Genomic DNA, 6,922 nt, shown 5'->3' on the forward strand with positions numbered 1-6,922 from the left:
TGCTGCTCAGCCTAGGGAAACCCTAGACGCTACAGAATATTGTTTCATTTTAACCAACCTTGGATTCATCATGAGTTGGATTTGAGAAAACAATTGACAGAAATAAACGGAAGTAGTACACATATAATCAAGAATTATCCAATAATAAACTGAGACAGACCAGTACATCATTAAGAGAATATGTTCTCTCATTGCCTGAGAGTTCACGTCTTGTTCATGTGACAAGTTTATTTGCTTATCTTGGTATCTTTCTTTAGGGTAAAGTATTAAAATTTTTAATTTGATTACAGTATGGAATACTCAAAATCGAATCTGGATGAACTGTATGCAAAACTAACAATGGAGGATGAGGAGGAAGGAGGGGTTATTATTGGTGCAGAGGAAATTCGAGAAATATACTGGAAAATTTCTAATTGTGGTTCCATGGTTAGGGTTTAGGGTTTAGACACAAAATGCAAAATGCTCAATTCGTAACAAACAATCAACAGCTCAATTCATAACTTGAATTCATGAATATGTAGATACGACAAACAATTCATAACAAATCGATATACCTGGCGATTAGAGGAAGAAGCCATTAAAGATTGGAGAAGAAGAATTTTAATTTGAATTTGAAGAATGGACAACGTCTTTTGGAATCGACAAGCCTTTAGGCGATTGATTTTGTGAAATAGTTGGACTGATGGGTCACAGCCGAAATCATTTTTATGGAGGCCCAAGTTTTTTGAATTGGGGGGTTTTGAATAATTAGCCGGTGAAAAATTAAAATTTTTGAGGAATTTTATGATACGTTGTTATATCATAATTTATTCAAATTTTGAAAATAAATTTAAAATTTGAAGTGCATTATAATTTTTTTTGAAAATAATTAAGTTTTTGTAGTTGAAGCTCCAATTTTTTAATTTATTTATGTATTCTAATAAAATTACCCTGGTATGTTATTTTATAGATCGTATTGGAAAATAAATATATTATCTCGTAAATTTTATAAGGATTGAAAATTACAGTAATGTTTTAGCTAATAAATTTTAATTATTTTGAAACTCGCTACAGCATGCCGGTATGGCTGGAAATTGTTCAAAATATACTTAGGTGACGACCACGTGTACATATTTTAATTATATAAACATAGTAATGGACATTTCATACAATTTAACTCGATCTTGGTTAATATTAATACATTTTTTCATAGGTATATAAAGTTTATTGGGTTTATATGAGTAAAAAAAAAGATGGTTGGTTAAAATGCAAAAAAATTTAGAAATTGATTGATTTTTTTAGTTAATAGCTCTAAATTATATATTTTTCTCTATAAATTTGAACTTTTCTTCTATATAAATTTAAACTTTTCTTCTTTATAAATTCAATTACCTTTTATACTTCGAATATGTTAAAAAGAGTTTTAATTATATGTCTTTCCTTTATAACTGAATCCTCCTTCCATATAAATTCGAATGCCTTTTCTATTTCGAATATGATAAATAAAGTTTTGATATTATTAATGAAAAATATCTAATTTTTTTAATATTTTTATAATTATATGCTATACCTAAATTATAATTATAATTTTAATACCTAAAGTTGTAGTGTTGCTTCAACTAATGAGAGACAGCGGGAAAAGTTGTGCCGTTGCATCAAATTGTTCGAACATAAATGCAGAGTTCAATTTCCTAGACTCTAGCCTCTAGCCTCTAAACCAACATTAATATTTTCACCTTCCAATTTCTCAGATTTCTCAGATTAAACCTCTAAACCAATTTCTACTTATGGACCAGAGCATTTCTTAGATTTCTTCCCCAATTCCAATTTCTTCCTCTCCTCATTCCGAAGGTACTTCCGATTTCTTGCAAGTGGGAAATCAAATTGTGCCCTCATTTCTTCATAGATCGATTACGTTTAGCTCGGTCGATCCAGCTTTCTTTCTCTTATCATTTATTGCTTGCACGGTATATCAATTTCTTTAATTTATTTTCGCCTGTGACATATATATTTCTCGAAATTCTGATGCCGATATAAGTTCTCAATTTACTGTTTCTTTTGTTATATCATTATCAGTGTGCAAATTTATATTGATTTTATGATATGGCCTCTGGGGTTTTTAGATTAAGGCCTTTATGTTGCGTTATTAAAAAATATATGCTGCCTCTTTCACGTGCTAATTTGGTTCATAGCTAAAATTGAAGTTCATGTAATAGTGTGTATTATTATTGGTTGATCCATTTGCCAATTTGGGTCATAGCTAAAATTGAAGTTCATGTAATTATTAAATATGAAGAACTAGCAATGTGTATTATTGTTCGTTGATCGGTATGCTATTGTTGTATGGAGTTATAATGTGAGGCTATGAAATAGATAGTATACTCTTCAAATCAAATTAATCCGTCATATGCACGTGAGCAGCATTCTATGTGTTTTTTGCTTTTCTTGTCATTGCTGCCATCCCAACACTCAATGTAAGTTCTACTTCCTGTTTAAGAAACCAACATCAATTCAGAGCAAGTTTAACATTATTTGGAAACATCATTCATTTTGATTAAAGACAAAATGTGATTTGATTGTGTGTTTTAATTTTTACATTCATTTTGTGTTATGTATACACATACCAATTGCTCTTGGCCTGTGATGATAAATTCTATTAAAAGACAAGCATATGTTTGAATTATCCCTATGTTGAATACATAATCTTCTCTATGAGGCCGTTTCATTTTTCACCCTTTTTTTGTGTTATTGTTTTAAATTAAAATTGAAGCCAGTGATGAGATAGTGTATCGTGTAATATTATGATAAATTTATGATTAACTTAATGCTACTTCCTTCCTTCTTGATTTTGTTTTTGTGTTTTTTGTGAATGTAAATTAAATCAAAAACAGGGGGTCAAGTGATGATTAGATGCATAGTTCAAATGATAATTTATATTTATGATTACACATTTGAAACTAGTCTTTCGCTCCTATCTGATCACTCCTTGAATTTTACCTTGTGTTTGGGTACACTGATGACTCAATGTGATTGGTCTCGTTCGTCGTAATGGTGATTTTCACCTTGCCGACCATCCTGTTATGATAAATTTTGTGCATATGTTTGCTTCCGTGTTGCGGTCAAGTCAGGGTTTTGTATGTGCCGTGATTACGAGGTGAAATTGAAATGAAAAATGGAGAAGAACCATATGTTATGCTTCTATTACTCCTGGGTTCTGCAAAATATGTTAGTTAAACTTTTGTTCTTGTTATAGTTTACCTCTAATTGGTCTTTTTCGTCAGACAAAATAACCATATTTTCAGGACAAGAAATGTGTTCTTGGTTCTCCACATAAACTGGTTTTCAATAGAGCCTTACTATATAGTATATCTACTGTTAATGGTTGATGTGTGGGATGAGCGGATAAGATTAAAGAGACCTAACTAACCTTGCACTATTTTTTGCTCCACTTTCTAACCGAGAGTGACTAAAGTTATATGTCTATTACTAATACATAGCCATCACTTGTAGGTCATCAAAAACGAAAGCGCGGGCAATTCAAAAGTGATTGTGAGAGTATTGGAGATAACTTTGAATTTTATTTAAAGCGTAGAACTAATCGAGAGGTTAGCAACAATTTAAGCTCTTGATGATCTCGACATATACCTCTAATTAACAATTTATGCTCTTGATGATTTTGATGTGTCTGCTAGTTTAATTGTATTTCTTGTTGTTTTATGTAGATGCGCTACATATGGACAGATGAGAGGTTGCAACTCCTAGTTACCAAGTTCTATGATCATGTGCAGAATCCAGACAAAATAATGTTTAGTCTCTCAAGTAATAGGCACTCGCTATTATTGCACACACTGAAAACGGAGCTTCTCACACTTACTAATGATGAAGCTCACGATTCTCCCACTGAAAATGACATTACAAACAAACTCGATGACATTGCTAGATGCTATTTGATGTTGTTGTTAGCTGTATTGCACAAATTAATAAAAACAATCTAAAAAAATCAAAATTTTATTAAACGCAACAAAACCTTGGTTTTTTGATAATTATGTTATAGAAATAGAAAAGGAAGAAAATAGTCATGTATCAGCATTACAGGAATTGTTCCAAAGCCATCATCTCCCCAATGACTCCCCTCGAAATTCATATATTCACATATCTCCACGCCTTCCTTGATGCCATAACCGGTTATATCTATAGTCTGTATCTGTACTTTATAGTCTCAATCCATCGGCAAAACCATTTTTCCACTGTAGTGGCCATCCCATGAAGTTGGTGACGATAAATATCCCGATAATTTGATGAAGACCCCTCATAAATGGCCCTACGTCCTGCAGATGGTCCCGTAAAAAGTCGGAAAAATTCGGAAGAATCAGTGTTTAATTCATAGCATTATCGTATTTGATGCCAAACCTCATCATTCAACACATCATAAATATTAGTGTCGATTTTTGCTCTATACAAAAATTACAACAAGTATGTTAGTGCTTTTACTTGACCTATGCTTCTGTCAAATACTGATTCTTCTAGATTATTTAGCAATTGTTAGCAAAATAAGAATTCAAATTACTTGGCAATTGTTAGCAAAATAAGGATTCAAATTATACATGTAACCATTATTGTAAAAGTTGGTCAAGTCGGCAGCTAATCGGTCGATATATTGGTGATTTTTACAACACCGCCCAATTTTGTATAAATGGTCCGCATAAGTCAGGAGCCCGATTTTCTGCCGTCTAGGCAATTCACATCGGGATAAGTCGGACAAGGCAGATAAGTCGGACAAGTCGAGTTAGGCGGAAAAATCATAAAAAACCGAAAAAAGTCGAAAAAAATCGGAAAAAGACGGGTTATGTATTATATTTATATTTATATGTTTAGGTTTATATTATGTTTATATTTATATTTATATTTATATATTATATTTATTACATGTTATATTTATGTCACAACTATTAATTATTAAATAATAACTATTAAGTATATTAATATTTATTATTTTTCGATAGTATCATTTATATTTTAAATGTGCTTATACAATATTTATTTAATATAAATCTGAAAAATAGAAAATACAAATCCGATTAATCCCCGATTAATATTTGGAGATCTTATCCGTCCGACTGGCGCCTAGCAATATTTACAACACTGGATGACATAAATTGTTAAAATCACTGAGAAAAATGTTGAATGCTTAATGACAATTGGTAGATTTTCAGTTCATAAGGCATCCCCTTGTACATGAATCATTCTCAATTTATTAATAAGATATACACACAAAAAATTGATTGTAGAAGGTTTTTTTTCAATTTATTTTCTCTTTTATGAGTGGACAATTTTATTATTCTCTTGGACTTCTATTTGGGAGAGAAAAAGGAGAGTCGGGGATCTGATTGTTTTGGATTTTGTATAAATTATTTTTCTTTTCATTTTGATGGTTAAGTATTGATAACACCCGCCATGAAACATGGAGGACTAAACTGAAGATATTCCCTCACGAAGAGGGCCTGAAGGAAAAAGACAATATCAAAGCCCGCCTCCAAGGCGTATATGGCGTACAGATGGAAATACCACTACAAGAAAATCCCTTTTTGGCAACAAGTTTTGGCCACGACATCAAATCTCGTTGCGAAAAACATTTCTTTCGCAACACAAATTCTTTGGTCATTACCAAAGGCCGTAGCCATAAATACTCCTAGAATAGGCCAATAGTTCTCAAGGTAAGTAAGATATCATTTATTCAACTATTTACATGAAAATAGGCCAATAAGAGTTGGAACCCAACAAAATGATCTACATAGTTCTCAAGGTAAGTAAGATATCATTTATTCAACTTTTTTTTTGTAATACTTGTATCCCTACTTTAAATGTTGGTTTTCTAGTGGTATCATTATAGCCTCTGCCACAAGTGCCAAAAGAAAAAAGGGTCAGAGAGGCAAGTACAAAACCTTAGCACTTGAAAAGAAGACTATGGGTGGTCAATGTAAGCTTGATGTTGAGATACCTGACTTTGTACTCCAAGCCGTGGGTGAAAATGCCAGGTCCATAGTAAGCTTTTGTGGTTATGTTGTGAGAACTACTGCTCCAATGGATGCAGGAGATTGGTCTAATGTCTTTGCTAAATATGGTCCGACAATGTGGTTGCAAGTGAAGGTATATTTTACCATTTTACTGCAAGTTAAGACATTAATTAACTTTCCAAATTTTGTTAGTGTTTTCTTGATAAGATGTTTATAGTTATAACCTTAGGCTAATATAAACAGAATAAGTTCAACATGAAAGATTCTTGTACACAACTACTTCGACTCCAAGCTTTTGCAACAGATGTCATGCAGCGCTTGTATCGATATTGGAAGTGTCGCTTGCATTCTTATTACAAAGAATGTGGTGATACATATGAGGAACGCTTAGCAAATCCTCCTTCTGATTTTCCAATTGCTAATTGGAGAGCTTGTTGTGCTACATTTAATTCAGATACGTTCAAGGTAAGCTCTCGATAATATGATTATCCTTGTTTTGTTGTCTTCATATTTATTTTTTAAAATCTGTCCATAACTTATTGCAGATTTTGTTATATTGTTGGTTTAAAGAATCAGTAACATTACTAATATTTCTAATTTACAAATGCAGCAAAAAAGTGAGAGAAATAGCAAGAATCGAAAGTCAGAGAAGTGGTATAAACACACCACAGGGAACTTGACTTTTACTGAGGTGGAGCATATGTTGGTAAGAACTAAGAAGCATAATGTAATAAATAGTGTGACATAAATGAATAGATACTAATACAAGGAGAAATTATACGGTATGCCTGGCACACCACACCAGACTCTTATGTGGTGTGCCATACCCAATCAAATTTAGCCATGTGTTAATTTTTTTTAATTAATAAATAAATAAATATTCAATTTATGTGGTTCTTTTAATTTCCAAACCAGATCAGACTCAACCA

The 6,922-nt window shown here is 32.0% G+C and overlaps 2 non-coding genes across 2 annotated transcripts; both read left to right on the plus strand.

Annotated features, from left to right (window-relative positions):
- Positions 1-2,869: 2,869 nt before the first annotated feature.
- On the plus strand, positions 2,870-2,966 carry LOC136210205 (small nucleolar RNA snR60/Z15/Z230/Z193/J17). Its single transcript, XR_010677915.1, has one exon. It is a non-coding gene; the product is annotated as a small nucleolar RNA snR60/Z15/Z230/Z193/J17 (small nucleolar RNA).
- Positions 2,967-2,987: 21 nt separating this feature from the next.
- Positions 2,988-3,075, plus strand: LOC136210207 (small nucleolar RNA Z43). The gene has a single exon (XR_010677917.1). It is a non-coding gene; the product is annotated as a small nucleolar RNA Z43 (small nucleolar RNA).
- The last annotated feature ends 3,847 nt before the right edge of the window (positions 3,076-6,922 follow it).

This window comes from Euphorbia lathyris, chromosome 10 (assembly GCF_963576675.1).
Source record: "Euphorbia lathyris chromosome 10, ddEupLath1.1, whole genome shotgun sequence".
Classification (NCBI taxonomy): domain Eukaryota; kingdom Viridiplantae; phylum Streptophyta; class Magnoliopsida; order Malpighiales; family Euphorbiaceae; genus Euphorbia; species Euphorbia lathyris.